The sequence below is a fragment of the Triticum urartu genome, chromosome 5A (genome assembly GCF_056163025.1).
Source record: "Triticum urartu cultivar PI428250 chromosome 5A, HENAU_Tu73, whole genome shotgun sequence".
In the NCBI taxonomy this organism is placed as follows: domain Eukaryota; kingdom Viridiplantae; phylum Streptophyta; class Magnoliopsida; order Poales; family Poaceae; genus Triticum; species Triticum urartu.
Window position 1 is genome coordinate 112478022 of NC_141877.1, and position 16359 is coordinate 112494380.

Below are 16359 nucleotides of genomic sequence, written 5' to 3' on the forward strand. Positions count from 1 at the left end.
CATCATGAATGAATTCAACAATATAACCAGCACCTAAAGCATTCTTTTCATGATCTACAAGCATAGAAATTTTATTACTCTCCAGATAAGAAAAATTCTTCTCATTCGGAATAGTGGGAGTATCATAAGAAACTCGAATACTATAAATTGTTTCCACATTAAAAGAGTATTGTTCAGAAAATGGGTAACCATAATAATGACAATTTTTATAAATATAATCACTACTTTTTATAGCATAAGTATCATCACAATAATCATCATAAGTAGGAGGCATGCTATCATCATTATAAATTTGCATATCAAAACTTGGGAGACTAAAAATATCATGTTCAACAAACGTAGCATCCCCAAGCTTGGGACAAACATTAACTGTAGCAAATATATTCTCAAAAACATCATCTTCATCAAACATAGAATCCCCAAGCTTGGGCCTTTTCATATCATAAGCAAACTCACTCTCATCATTAATAGTATGGATAGCACCAATAGTATAGCAATTATCATATTCTTCCAAGCAAGTGCCAAAAAGATTTTCAAGATCATAAGAAGTGTCATTATCTTCCACAATTATATTTTCATGAGGCACAATAGTAATAGGAGCAGCACTATTTGGGAGAGATATCTTTTTACCTCTCTTCCTTTTTCTTTTCTTCTTCTTCACCACATCATGTGTGGGTTCAATCCTCTTTTTGGAGCTCCTTATTAATGAGATTCGTTGAATAGGAGGCTCCTCCTCATTACCGGATTCATCATAAGAAATAATAGGAGGATATTGGGAAGTCTCTTCCCTTTAATTAGTATTCTCTTCATCTTCTATTTGTTTTCTTTTCTTTATGTAGTTGGCAATATAAGGATTTTCAATACAATTCACCGAACAATACATATAAATTTCCTCTAGATCAAAATGAAGAACTCTATCAAGGGAAATTTTTGGAATATCCTTAGTTATACGTTTCATTTCTTCATAACCCAAGAGCAAACTAAGTTCATTATGATGTGTAAGGGAAATCAAGTCATCAGAATTTTTGGACACAATACGATCATGAAACAATTTGCATTGGGTATTGAAATGATCATGTTCATTGCAAAGCTCACATGTATGGCTAAGAAAATTTAAATTTTCAGCACAATCATCTAGCCTTTCTTGCAACATTTTAGTTTCTAAGTACTTACGCCTCATGCAATATCTATCTTCCCTATTTGGTGTGTACTTACAAACCCAATGCACTCCACAAAAATTGACGTGTTTATAGGAGACATCATCACTAGTGCAATCATCATTAGTATCATGGATATTCAAAGAATTCGTACTAACAACATTGCAATCATGCTCATCATTCAAAGATTTAGTGCCAAACATTTTATAGATTTCTTCTTCTAGCACTTGAGCACAATTTTCCTTTCCATCATACTCACGAAAGATATTAAAAAGATGAAGCGTATGAGACAAACTCAATTCCATATTTTTGTAGCTTTCTTTTATAAACTAAACTAGTGCTAAAACAAGAAACTAAAAGACTCGATTGCAAGATCTAAAGATATACCTTCAAGCACTCACCTCCCCGGCAACGGCGCCAGAAAAGAGCTTGATGTCTACTACACAACCTTCTTCTTGTAGACGTTGTTGGGCCTCCAAGTGCAGAGGTTTGTAGGACAGTAGCAAATTTCCCTCAAGTGGTTGACCTAAGGTTTATCAATCCGTAGGAGGCGTAGGATGAATATGGTCTCTCTCAAGCAACCCTGCAACCAAATAACAAAGAGTCTCTTGTGTCCCGAACACACCCAATATAATGGTAAATTGTATAGGTGCACTAGTTCGGCGAAGAGATGGTGATACAAGTGGTATATGGATAGTAGATAATAGTTTTTGTAATCTGAAAATATAAAAACAGCAAGGTAACGAATGATAAAAGTGAGCGTAAACGGTATTGCAATGCGTTGAAACAAGGCCTAGGGTTCATACTTTCGCTAGTGCAAGTTCTCTCAACAATAATAACATAATTGGATCACATAACTATCCCTCAACATGCAACAAAGAGTCACTCCAAAGTCACTAATAGCGGAGAACAAACGAAGAGATTATGGTAGGGTACGAAACCACCTCAAAGTTATTCTTTCCAATCACTCCGTTGGGCTATTCCTATAAGTGTCACAAACAGCCCTGGAGTTCGTACTAGAATAACACCTTAAGGCACAAATCAACCAAAACCCTAATGTCACCTAGATACTCCAATGTCACCTGAAGTATCCGTGGGTATAATTATACGATATGCGTCACACAATCTCAGATTCATCTACTCAACCAACACATACGACCTCAAAGAGTGCCCCAAAGTTTCTACCGGAGAATCACGACGAAAACGTGTGCCAACCCCTATGCATAGGTTCATGGGCGGAACCCGCAAGTTGATCACCAAAACATACATCAAGTGAATCACGTGGTATCCCATTGTCACCACAGATACGCACGGCAAGACATACATCAAGTGTTCTCAAATCTTTAAAGACTCAATCCAATAAGATAACTTCAAAGGGGAAACTCAATTCATTACAAGAGAGTAGAGGGGGGAAGAAACATCATAGGATCCAAATATAATAGCAAAGATCGCGATTCATCAAGATCCTAACACCTCAAGAACACGAGAGAGAGAGATCAAACACATAGCTACTGGTACATACCCTCAGCCCCGAGGGAGAACTACTCCCTCCTTGTCATGGAGAGCACCGGGATGATGAAGATGGCCACCGGAGAGGGATTACCCCCTCCGACAGGGTGTCAGAATGGGTCTAGATTGGCTTTCGGTGGCTACAGAGGCTTATGGTGGCGGAACTCCCGATCTATTGTGCTCCCCGATGTTTTTAGGGTATATGGAGATATATAGGCGGAAGAAATACGTCAGGGGGGCCACAAGGGGCCCACGAGGGTGGAGGGCGTGCCTAGGGGTGTGGGCGCGCCCCTGCCTCGTGGCCTCCTCGTAGATCCCCTGACGTGCACTCCAAGTCTTCTGGGCTTCTTTCCTTCCAAAAATGAGTTCTGTGAAGTTTTAGGTCAATTGGACTCCGTTTGATTTTCCTTTTCTTCGAAACCGTAAAACAGGGTAAAAACAGAAACTGGCACTGGGCTCTAGGTTAATAGGTTAGTCCCAAAAATAATATGAAAGTTTATAATAAAGCCCATAAACATCCAAAGTTGATAATATAATAGCATGGAACAATAAAAAATTATAGATACGTTAGAGATGTATCACTTGCTGATTTGAATCAATAATCATGCAAAGAAGTAACCAACTAACTAGAAGAACAAAAAAATGCAGGATGAATAACAATGGTTTGACTGAGCAAGACCTTGTCTTTCGTTTGGGATCAAGCGGCCATGATCAGCATGGGGGTACTCCAACTTCAGAAGATCAAAGTGTTCTAGCTGGACCGGTGCAACTTCCAAGCAACCGAGAAGTTGGCAATGCTGGAACTTCTGGACTTATGGGTGGAGAAGGCAATCTGGGAGATGTCCTTAAGTTCATGGAGAATTCTCGAAGGGAGTCCCAAGAGAACCAGAACCACTTCCTCGAAGCAGTACTGACAAGACTAGTTCCTGGAGGAGCAAACCTACCTGGTGCAAGAGTTAGCTTGGGAGAATTTCTGAAAACTCAGCCACCCACATTCTCCAAGGCAGTGGATCCACTAGAGGCAGATGACTGGTTGTTAGAAGTAGACCACAATCTGGAAACTGTGGGTGCTCAGATGAAGAGAAGGTGAGATACGCATCGCACAAGCTAACCGGACCAGCAACAGCTTGGTGGAGAAATTTCAGCCTTAACCGAGCAAATAATCAGCCTATCACTTGGGAGGAGTTTTAGGAGAATTTTCGTCAGACCCATATCCCAAAGGGAAAGATGGATATCAAAAGGAGGGAGTTTCGCAATCTGACTCAGGGTAGTAAGAGGATAAATGACTACCTAAACCAGTTTAATGATTTGGCAAGGTATGCTCCGGATGATGTGAATACAGAAGCCAAGAAGGTGGAAAAGTTTATGGAGGGGCTGCATCCATTCCTGAAAATGCACCTCTCGATTCATGGGATCACCCAGTTTCAAGACCTTGTCAACAGGGCCTTCATACTTGAGAATGAGCATGCCAACCTAAGTGAAGAAAGAAGGAAGAAAGCAAGGGTAGACCCACACCCCATGATGCATCACCCACGTCCTATGATGCCTGGACCAGTGCGTCCTCATATGCCACCACCACGGCCTAGATTTCCTACTCAGCCAACCTTTGTTCCTAAATGTGGGAAGTGTGGAAAAGGGCATGCTACTCGAGATTGTATGACGGGCACAGGACTTTGCTTCAATTGTGGGAGACCAGGACACCACAAGCTCAATTGCACCTCTCCTTCCGCAAATCCTACAAGGCCACCTATGCAGCAAACTCAAGTGCATCGTCCACCAGCTGGGCGAGGACAAGGCGGACCTATGAACTATGCAGCAAGAGGAGCTGGGTGTGGAGGACATGTAGGAGGACAACCAAGGCTGAATTATGTGACTCAGAGCAACTAGGAGAAGCTACAGATGTTGTCATCGGTAAACTACTCATTCCTCCTTCAGTTGGTACAGTTCTTTTTGATACCGGTGCCACACACTCATTTATTTCCCAAGATTTCATGAATAAGAATGGATTAACATGCACACCGTTGGAAAAGGCTTTAGGAGTTAACTCACCTGGAGGGAAGATTACAGTAGAAGCAATGCACAGAAATCAACAAATAATAATACACAACACCAAATTTTCAGCAAACCTGCATGTTATAGAGACGTCAGGGTTAGAAATAATCCTGGGGATGGATTGGTTAGCTGCTAATGGAGTAAAATTCGACACGTGGCATGGCCCAACAGAGGCCCATTCCTATGAAAAGGCCGGCCCATTTGACTTGGTCAAAAGGTGGCGGGCTGGCCCACGACAAGCCTGTTAACGACCTGTTCGCATATAACCCATTTACAGCCCGCTAACCTAGGGCCTGTTTACGGCCTATCTGAATTAGGCCCAGTAGCGTCATCTGGGCCGTCCAACATAATTCCAGCCCGTTTTAACTTTCGGCCCATGTATGGCCCATGACGTCTTTCGGCCCATATGAGGCCCTTAGTAACCCTCGGCCCATTAATGCCCTGTGGTAAAACTGGCCCGTAATGAACAGTGTATCACTTTATACCTGACCGTTACATGTTCATGCTGTATTGTCCGATGGAGCACCATAACCCTCGCCTTCATTTCCCCTAGGCTCCTGAACAACATAGCAAATGTCCGATAGTCTGGTTTCAAAACCATGCATGTCTTGACGACATTGAGTAATATTTCTCCTTGTTTCACAAAGGGTCTCCGTTAGGGAATGGACTTGTGTCTGGAGCACAGATACAACATTGCTTTGAGCTTGCATATCTTGATCATGAGGCAGTTTGGACGATATTGCCTTAACAACCAACCCAGTATTACGCATGTACATGCTTTTGGCACTGTTAGTGGACAGGTACTGACCCACTGCAGCAAGAGCTGACATTGCGGTTATAGTTGCCTCGCCACCTTCAGAAGGTGGCGGTTCCACCATTTTTTCCATAGCTCGCTGAAAAGTTGAGGTTTTACATTAGTAGTACCAGAACAGAAGATATTAAGGAGGCAGCAAAACCAAACAAAATAGCTTCGGTCTATATACAGAACTTATTCTGGTGAACCCATGTAAAATATTAGTTGTATTTTATTGCAAAGTACATAATAAAACCAGGTTCCAAACATATGACCATGTACCATCGCTAATGTATTGTCTATTTCTTCACATTGTATTGAGGGCTAAGGATAAAGAGACGAAGTTTATAATATGGTAAGCATAGTATGGCGTCATTCATATCACAAAACAACTGAGAACAGACAAACATGCAATTGTAACGTTGTGTGGGCAAGTCCAGCACGGAACTAGATTACGGGTCAAGATCAAAGGAACATCACTCCTCTCTTTTAAACCTTGTAAGGTGCAATGATACGCTAAGATAATTGTGTATAAAATTGAAAAGGGTAATAGACATTGGCTGCAAACCATGCAGTTCAAGGCACAAGTCAGAGTAAGTAGTAGTTAAAAGGCATGAGGATTAAGGACTTACAACATCGACTTTGACTGGTGTAGTCTTGCCCTTCTTCTTGCTGGTGTGACAGTCCTTGAAGATTTCCACAACATTTGTTTCAGGTACTTTTTGGTCCTTGCGGGCTTTCCTCTGCATTTGGAACAAGTCAATATAGATCTGATAATATGGTACAACGAAAAGAGTGAAACAGGAGCTAATTACAAGAGCATCGCAGTGTGCAATATAGCTACGAGATCCTGTCGTCTGTTGGAATTTCACTTTCGTACGGTTGGCCTCTTTGAACATTTCACCTACAAGAAGATAGATCTGTGTGGCACATGCATAAATAGGACTTCAACATGTGATCTGATGACATATATATAATGTACCTGATACTTCGGATCAGACCAGTGTTTAACGAGGCCTCTCTAGTCTTCATCAGATATATTTTCCACTTGAGATGTTTGGGCAAGTTCACTGTTAGCCTTGCCTTCAAAGTGAGTTTTCCTCAAGTTATACCGATACTGTCGCAGAGCAGACTTGAAAACATGGGTGCAAGCTTGTCTGGTTGCATCATCTTGGCTATCCAACTTGAACCTCATCTGTTGAAAATTATCGGAGTCTCATTATCAGCAACCTAGAAAGTATTGGACAGAGCAATACGATATTACTAGTTTCCATACATAACCATACTTACAGATAAATGGCCGAGGAAGATGTTGAACTGGGTTTCGTCTTTGTCATTCCTGTACTGAATCCATGTTGGTAGGATACGTACATGACACCTAATAGCAACCGCTGCCTCTGATACTAACTTGGCTGACTCTGTAGCATCACGTGGCCTTTTTAAACCTTCCTCAAAACGGATCTCCATTCTTCCTCCTCTAGATTTAGTTAACCTATCGAGCATTATCCCTGATGTTTGTTTCCTCTTGTGCCTAGGTGCTAGTCCAACAACAAACATAGGAAGTGTTAGTGTACATCAAACTGTGAGACTACATATAAAGAAGCATGCAACTGTAACTTGACTCCAGCAACTACCTACTTGTTGTTGAAGCTCATAAGGTTCATCTGATCTTGCCAACTCGTCTTGTGTCAAGAGTGCTTGGGAAGTAGTGTCAGGTGGCAAGGGAGCTTGTGTAACATCCCAAATTTTCAATTTGGAATGTTACACATAGATCATCCATGCATATCATGATTTATTGCATTTCTGTTTCGCAATCCTCGAAATCCTAAGCAACTCAAGGACCCACAGAGAGAGTTGGGGATTTTCCGGTTTTCATATTTGACTTTTATCAAATAATGAAACGAGGATTTTGATTTTAATAATTTTTTTCTCTCCGAGTAATATTTCATATTAAATCAAATGAGTGGAGATAATATGACTTCTCCAAAATAATTGAAATATCGGAGGAAACATATTAAAATCATTTATTGGATTTTATTTGGTTTTATTCGGATTTTATTTGCATTAGAAAAATTGCACGTTTTCAAAATTGCATTTTAGGGCCAAGAAAATGTTCAACTCGTCCTAAATATTTTATTTAGACGGTAAAAATTTATTTTGGCATTTTTAGATTTTATTTATTTTTTAGGATTTTATTTCGGTCGGCGAAATTATTTAAGAAAAAGTTCCCGCGCCGGCTGGGCCTAAGGCCCAGCCATGCCAGGCCGCGCCGCCGCCTCCGCGCCAGGCCACGCCGCCGCCTCCGCGCGCCGCCGCCGCCGCCTCCGCCTCGGACTAGGAGTCCGAGCCGGACTCCTCTCCACCGCCGCGCCTTGCCCCCTCCTCCAAGCCGCCTGCCCCGCCCTTTATATACGCCGCCACCCCGCCCCAACACCACACCACCAAGCCCCGCCGCCCGCGCCGCCTAGCTGCCGCCGGCGAGCACCGCCGCCGCCGCCCCGCCGCTGCCTCGCCTCGCCGGACCTTCCCGCCGGAGGTAGCCGCCGCGCCCCGCCGCCGGTTTTTTTATAAAGACCGTTCAGTTTCTTTTTAGAAACCCTAGATCCATTTTTTTGGATTCGTCGGTTTTTCTCGGTTCTTCTAGTTAGCAGACGTTTGTCGGGACCCCGATTCTAAGTCACACCGATCTAGCATGTAACACCTCATATCACTTTGCGGCCTCACGCACGGTATTCCCACGGGTGTCGCCTTACCATGGCCCGGGATCGTTTGCGCCTTTTGGCTCACGTATATGATAGTGTCGCTAGCATCCATATGACAGAGAACCTGGGCCGACATGACTAGTCATGAACCCAAAGTGGCACTAACTTACGGGGACAGGCATACATGAAACAACATCGAGCATGTCGGTCAGCAGCGTGTGAATCCGGGCTGTAGCAACTGGGCTAGCAGGACTCCGGGTGTCACCGCGTGACATTTCCCCGAAGGGACAGACACAGGAACGAAGTGAATCACATGCCGGCCAGTCTGAGTGTTCCGAAGCAGTAGTGCTGGGCTAGCAGGACTCCGGTAAACCGGGATGTAGAGGACTACTATGGCTCAAGGAAGCACTAGACTACCTTTCCCCATAAGAGAGGCTGCCAAGGACAAACAACTAGATTGTCGGATCCCACACATAGCAATACACGTCACACGTACGCATAACATGCAAGTATGTGATGTACAACATGGCATCACAACATAACACAATCTCATATAGATAAAGGCTCAGAAGAGCCACATAGCATAAATACAAACAGGGGTCACATGACCCATCATTCAGAGCATACAAGCAACAAGCGGAAGCATTACATGTCTGAGTACAGACAACTACAAAAGAAAAGGCTGTGAGCCTGACTATCTACAACGTCCGATCAAGATCGTAGCTGAGGTACAAGCTACTCGTCGAAGTCCAAGTGGTACTACTAGTGAGACAGATGTCTCATCTGCAAAACATAAATAAAGCAAATGTGAGTACAAAGATACTCAGCAAGACTTACATCAGGTCCTATCATACATGCATTTGTATCAAGAAGATAATGTGGGGTTTAGTTGCAGCAAGCCAGCTTTGACTCAGTGGCTATCCTGTTCTACAGCAACGAGAAACTTCTTTGAGGTGAGGCAGCGCACACGAGTCCACTAGTCACCACATCAATACACTACTATGGATTCATCCTCGTCTTCTTACGAGAAGGCCATCCATAGCACTCACACTTGTCTTGAGCATTTTAGAGTATCCAGTTCAAGTTGTCTATGTACCACGTAAGCATCCAAGAAGTCCGTAACCGAGGACACGGCTATTCGAATAGATCATGATAACCCTGCAGGGGTGTACTTCTTCACACATGCTCTCACCACTTATCACCATGTACCCGTCATGTACCTCGGCAACCTTCAAGCGGAAGCCTGGCGAGGGTGTCGGCCACGACCTGACTAACCACACAGGACTCTAGTCCAGGTTTATCGCCTATTCGGGTTCCATCCGCAAGGAGATCCGGCCAGGGTGTCGCTCACGGCCCCAAACGATGTGTGTAGGGTTCCCAAGCCCACCTCGCCGGATGGATCTACGCTTGGTACACCGTGCCACTTGTGCCTAGTCTGTCCCAAGCCCACCTGGCCGGGTGCCACTTGGTAGACTACTAACACTACCTACAAACACCAGAAACTAATTGCAACTCCTGGACAGAGATCAAGTTGGTTAATAAGTCGAGAGAGCTTGGAGTGCCCGGAGCCCAATGTGTGGTAGTAGCTAGTCATTGGACAACATACACAGAACTCAGTGCTTAAGGACGGTTCCAGTGAGACAACCCACCATGTACTCCTACATGGCCTCTCACCGCTACCTTTACCAAATCGTGTTCACACGCTTAACTCTCAGCACCAGAACATATCGTACCACTCCAATTCATTCCCGATGAATCAGACCTGACACAACTCTAAGCAATAGCAGGCATGGCATGGCAAGAACACAACATGGCTCAATTAGATCCTACACATGCTAGTGGGTTTCAACTATTTACTATGGCAATGACAGGTCATGCAAAGGAATGGGTTCAACTACCACAACATAAAGTAGCAGTTGATTCGCCGTTGTCCTAATGCAATAAAAGAGAGCAGGAGCGAGAGAGTGGGATCATGTCGGAATGAACAAGGGGGTTTGCTTGCCTGGTAGATCAACAGGGGGCACTGCTCCACTGATAGGTACTCTCAAACACTTTCCGGAGCAGGACCTATCGAGAAGGAACGGTGTCGGAAATCAAACACAAGCATATGCAACATTATGATGCATGAACATGGCATGAGTATGTGATGTTGTTTGAGCTAATGCAACTAGTATTCAAATTGAATGAAGTCCATTTGAACCAAGGGTTCAAATGCAATTCCAAATTAAGCTCTTATATATGCCATTTTAGTGTTTCACCTATACAGCAGGTATAACTTGATTTTTCATGCATGAAAGTGGTACAGATGGATAGATTGAATTTTTCTGATAATTTTTCATATATAAATTATTTCAATCTAAGCTACGGTTGAATTACTATGAATTTTTGAAGTTTATATCATTTTCTGGAATTTCCTGATTAATCTTAAATCCAGAAAATGAATAACTGCGTCAGCCTGACGTCAGCGTGACATCAGTGAGTCAACGGGTCGGTCCAGGTCAAACCTGACCAGTGGGACCCATATGTCAGTGTCTAAACTAACCAATCTAGTTTAGTTAGTGGCCTCGGGCCCACATGTCAGTATCAGGTTTAGTTAAATGGTGATTAGCCTTAAGCTAATCACCTGACCCATGGGGCCCACCTGACGGGCCCGCGAGGTCAAAGGGGTCAAACCCCACCGGCGGCTTGACGCCGGCGAGCCAGACGCGGCGGAGGGCCTCGCATTTCGCCCTCCGGTGACTAAACACCGCGCGGAGGGGCTCTGTGGGTTCCTGGCGCTCATGCGCATCCGGCGGAGGCGACGGGAGGTTGCGGGGGCGGTGGAGCTCGCCGGAGCGAGGCTCGTGGCGGCGGCCGGAGTTCGGTGGCGTGCGACAGAGGGGCTAGAGGGCGCAGAAGGGCAGGGGAGTAGGGGGAACGACGGCGGGGCTCACAGGGGACCGGCGGGCGTCGTCGGGGAGCTCGGGGAAGGCTGGAGTCGGCGGGGCGATGAGGACGATCTCCGGCGGCCGGAGATGAAGACGACGGCGCCGAGGATGAAGCGGAGCTCGCTCGGGTTGCTTTGCTCGGTGAGGAGGGAGAGGGGGTCGCGGCGGAGCTGGGAAGCGTGTCGGGGAGGTGCGGCAGTGGCCGAGGCCACGGTGGCTATGGACGGCGGCGACGGCGATTTCGGCCGCGAGAGAGGGAGCGAGGGGGAGGAGAGAATGGCACGGGAGAGAGTGATAGAGGCTTGGGGGGGGGGGTGCGTGGCGACGCGCGGGCGATCCAGGCGACGAGAGGGAGAAGCAGGAGGTGGCGGGGAACGTGGCCACGGCCGGCTGCGTGGCCGCGCGCGCCGGCGCATGCCCCTGTCCTTCTGTCGTCGCCAGGAGGACGACGATTGGCGGTTGGGCCAGTGGGCCGCACCACTGGGCCGGCTGAGGCGCCAGGTAAGCTTTCTGTTTTTTTATTTTTGTTTCTGTTTTCTATTTTTCTGACATTTGTTTGGATTTAATAAAATACTAAATCATCTTATTTACTTATGCCAATTTTTGCAGGAGCTAGTGGTATTATTCCAGAGCTCCTCAACAACTAACATAATTTTTGGACATATATTATATATATAACAAATATATATCCAAAGCAAATAATTATTCATTAAATCCAAATGCCCAAATAAATATCTATGAGCTCCTAATAATATTGGTTTGATTTTTATCTCTGTCCAATATTTTCAGAGAGCAACATGAACATTTTCTTGGAGACTTTTGGAGCACTTTTTATTTGGGTCATTTCCAGAGATGATTCTGAGGGTTTCACAAATCCTCATTTCAAATTTAAATGGAATTTAAACATGATGCACACATGAAGGGCTAGCCTAGGTCATACCAGAACTAGGGATGTGACAACTCGCCCCCACTTGGAAGAATCTCGTCCCGAGATTCAGGAGTTGGCGGAAAGAAAGTGGGGTACTCCAGTCGAAGACGATGTTCACGCTCCCAAGTAGCTTCTCTCTCGGAATGATGAGACCACTGAACCTTGAGAAACTTGATGTTATGACGTCGGGTGACACGCTCTGCTTGATCAAGGATGCAAGCAGGGTACTCTCGATAAGTGAGGTTATCTTGGAGATCAAGCGTTTCGTGGTCCACTCCGCGGATGGGATCCGAGAAGCAACGCCTGAGTTGAGAGACGTGGAAGACATCATGTACTCGAGAAAGATGTGGGGGTAGTTCCAACTGGTAGGAAACCTCTCCTCGTTTAGCGAGAATGCGAAAAGGACCAATGTAACGAGGAGCCAACTTTCCTTTGATACCGAAACGAGGGGTACCCTTCAAGGGAGTAACCGAAGATAAACCTTGTCGCCAACTTCATAAGCCACTTCCTTATGACGACGGTCATACTGGCTCTTTTGACGAGATTGGGCTGTTTTCAAATTCTCACGAATGACGCGAACTTGCTCTTCTGCCTCTTGGATCATATCCGGTCCAAAGAATTGTCTTTTGCCGGTTTCTGACCAGTTCAAAGGTGTTCGACATCTTCGTCCATACGGAATCTCAAAAGGAGCTTTCTTGAGGCTGGTTTGGTAGCTGTTGTTATAAGCAAACTCGGCGAAGGGAAGACACTTCTCCCAATCCATACCGAATGAGATAACACAAGCTCTAAGCATGTCTTCAAGAATCTGGTTGACCCTTTCCACCTGACCACTTGATTGAGGGTGGAAAGCGGTACTGAAGGAAAGATGGGTGCCCATGGCAGTTTGGAAACTCTCCCAGAAATGAGAAGTGAAAAGACTACCATGGTCTGAATTGATCTCTAGTGGAACACCATGAAGTGATACTATTCGAGAAATATATAAGTCAGCGAGCTGACTAGCAGTGATACTCTCTCAAACGGGTAGGAAGTGAGCCACTTTGGAAAGACGATCAATGACTACGAAGATAGCATTATTCCCTCTCTTGGTCCTGGGAAAGCCGGTGATGAAGTCCATACCAACTTTATCCCATTTCCACTCAGGAATAGCTAAAGGTTGAAGAGTGCCAGCAGGTCTCTGATGCTCTGCCTTCACGCGACGACAAACGTCACAGTTAGCAATAAATTGAGCAATTTCTCTCATCATCCTAGTCCACCAGAACCTCTGGCGTAGGTCCTGATACATCTTAGTACTACCGGGATGAATCGTGAGAGGAGATTCATGCGCCTCCTTAAGGATTAATTGTCGAAGATGTTGATTCTTGGGAACCACCAAGCGACTCTCAAAGAAAACAACACCACGATCATCTATAAGGAAACTACCACCAACTCCCTTGTTAATGTTTCTCTTGATCCGGGAAATTCCCGTATCCTGCTGCTGAGCAGAGATGATTTGATCCACAAGAGTAGGTTTCGCCACCAAGGTAGAAAGGAATCCGTGAGGAGCAAGGTGGAGGTTAAGCTTACATAATTCCTCATGGAGAAGTGGTTGGCCCTGCTGCAACATGAGATTATTGCAGTAGGACTTACGACTTAGCGCATCAGCCATGACATTCCCCTTACATGGGGTGTAGGTAATCCCTAAATCATAATCTGAGATCAACTCCAACCAACATCTTTGCCTAAGGTTCAAATCTGGTTGGGTGAAGATATACTTGAGACTCTGGTGATCGGTGTAAATCTCGCAACGTTTACCGAGAAGGTAATGTCGCCATGTCTTAAGTGCATAGACTACGGCTGCAAGCTCTAGATCATGTGTAGGATAATTCTCCTCATGTGGATGCAACTGTCGAGATGCGTAGGCAATCACATGGCGATCTTGCATAAGAATGCAACCTAGTCCCTGTCGTGAGGCATCACAATAGATAACAAAGTCCTTAGTGAAGTCCGGTGGCACAAGTATGGGAGCAGAAGTCAGGCGTCTTTTCAGTTCCTGAAAACTGTGCTCACACTATGGGGACCACTCAAACTTTTTATCTTTCTTGAGAAGTTCTGTGAGAGGTTTGGCCACTTTGGAGAAGTTCTCAACGAATCGGCGACAATAACTGGCTAGACCAAGGAAACTCCTAACTTGCTTAACTATTTCAGGCGGAGTCCAATCAAGAACGGCCTGAACTCTTTCGGGATTGACAGCAATGCCCTTACCAAAGATTACGTGGCCGAGATAGGTCACTTCTGGCAACCAAAATTCGCACTTGGAGAACTTGGCATAAAGGCGGTGCTCTCTGAGTTTTTCTAACACAAGTCTAAGATGTTCGGCATGCTCTTCCTCGTTCTTCGAGTAAATAAGGATATCATCGAGGTAAACCACGACGAACTTATCTAAGTACTCCATGAAGATCGAGTTCATCAAGCGAGAGAAAGTAGCTGGAGCGTTGGTTAGACCAAAGGACATGACGGTGTACTCATACTGACCATAACGAGTGACAAAAGCCATCTTAGGAATATCCCCATTTCTGATCTTGATTTGGTGGTAGCCTAACCTCAAATCCATCTTGGAGAAGACTGAGGATCCAGTGAGCTGATCATACAGATCGTTGATCCTAGGGAGCGGATACTTGTTCTTTATCGTGACCAAATTAACGGGACGATAATCTACAACCATTCGGTCCGTACCATCCTTCTTCTTGACGAAGAGGACGGGGCAAGCCCAGGGAGAAGAACTAGGACGGATGAAACCCTTTTGCAAGGATTCATCGAGTTGTTTCTTAAGCTCGGCTAGTTCTAAGGGTGCCATCTTGTAAGGTCTCCTAGAAATTGGGGCGGTTCCGGGGATAAGATCTATAACAAACTCTACATCTCTGTCAGGTGGAATACCTGGCAGTTCTTCTGGAAAGACATCCGGAAAGTCGCGGACTACTGAAATATCTTCAAGGTCAGGAAGAGGGCTGGCATTTAGAGAATATAGTTGACGCCTTGCAATTTTGGTGGAGACAGTGACTATCTTGCCAGAGGGGTGTGTGAGCTGAACAGACCTGGTGTAACAGTCAATCTTGGCATAATGAGCTTTCATCCAGTCCATACCCAAAATGATGTTAATATCTGAAGACTTGAGGGATATCAAGGAAGCTAGAAATACAAGTCTGTCAACATGTATTTCATTGCCATAACTTAGCCTAGAAGTTTGCCACTTGGATCCAGGAGTTTTAATGAGTAGTGGGGAGGGCATATCACAAAATGACATGTCGTGCAAACGGGCATAACTTTCGGAAATGAAGGAGTGAGATGCCTCGGTATCGAATAGAACCGAAGCTGGGTGACAGTTGACAAGGAGTGTACCAAGAACGACATCTAGATCATCATGAGCGTCTTTAGCTGAGACGTGATGCACACGTCCAAGTTCAGTGGGAGCTGACTTGGCACTGATCATCTGGTGTGAAGGCTTACTACCACGGCCAACAGACTTCTCGGGCTGGGGTGGAGCAACACGGGTCTGAGTGCAAATACGGGCAGTGTGGCCTGCCTCTCCGCACTTGTAACAAATCTTGGAGATAGGACAAGGACCCGCATTGACAAGTGATCTACCAATAGGCATGGGTGGAGCATACTGCTGAACTGGGTGAGGTGCCACACAAGAAGGCCTCGGTGTATAACCGGGTGGAAGAGCGGAGTTCGGAACCCAAATCCGGCGCTTCTGAGAACTAGAATCGGAGGAAGAACCCAAATCACGGGTGTGCTTACGAGATTCCTCGTAGGTGAGTTGAGCTGTCTCTGCATTAATGGCCTTGTTCACAAGAGCGTGGAATGTATTGCAACGATGCAAGTGGAGATCATGACGCAACTTGGGGTTGAGACCCTTCTGGAACCTAGCCTGCTTCTTGGCATCTGTGGACACTTCTTCTGTAGCATAGCGGGCGAGGTTTCCAAACTCTCTACTGTAAGCATCAACAGGCAGCTTACCCTGGGTAAAACTACAGAACTCTTCCCTCTTGCGGTCAATGAGAGCCTGAGGAATGTGGTGCTCACGAAAAGCCTCGGTGAAATCCTTCCAGGTAGGAATCTGACCAGCTGGAAGCATAGCCTCATAGCTCTGCCACCAAATCCTAGCAGGACCTTCCAGATGATAGGTAGCATAGGTGACCTTGTCACCTTCAGCCACGTTCGCAGAAAGCAACTTGTGAGTGATGCTTAAGAGCCAGTCATCTGCATCGAGTGGCTCAATGGAATGATGGAAGGTGGGTGGTTTCAGACCAAT

At 45.4% G+C, this 16359-nt stretch overlaps 1 protein-coding gene and 1 pseudogene across 1 annotated transcript in view; one reads left to right on the forward strand and one right to left on the reverse strand.

The window, feature by feature from the left end:
* LOC125508051 (uncharacterized) overlaps positions 1 to 4774 on the reverse strand; it is a 49181-nt gene extending 44407 nt beyond the window's left edge. The window contains exon 1 of the mRNA XM_087525633.1: positions 4716 to 4774. The gene's annotated coding sequence lies outside the window, so the exon portion shown is untranslated. The remainder of the gene's footprint in view (positions 1 to 4715) is intronic.
* LOC147970501 (uncharacterized) overlaps positions 3271 to 16359 on the forward strand; it is a 44780-nt pseudogene continuing 31691 nt past the window's right edge.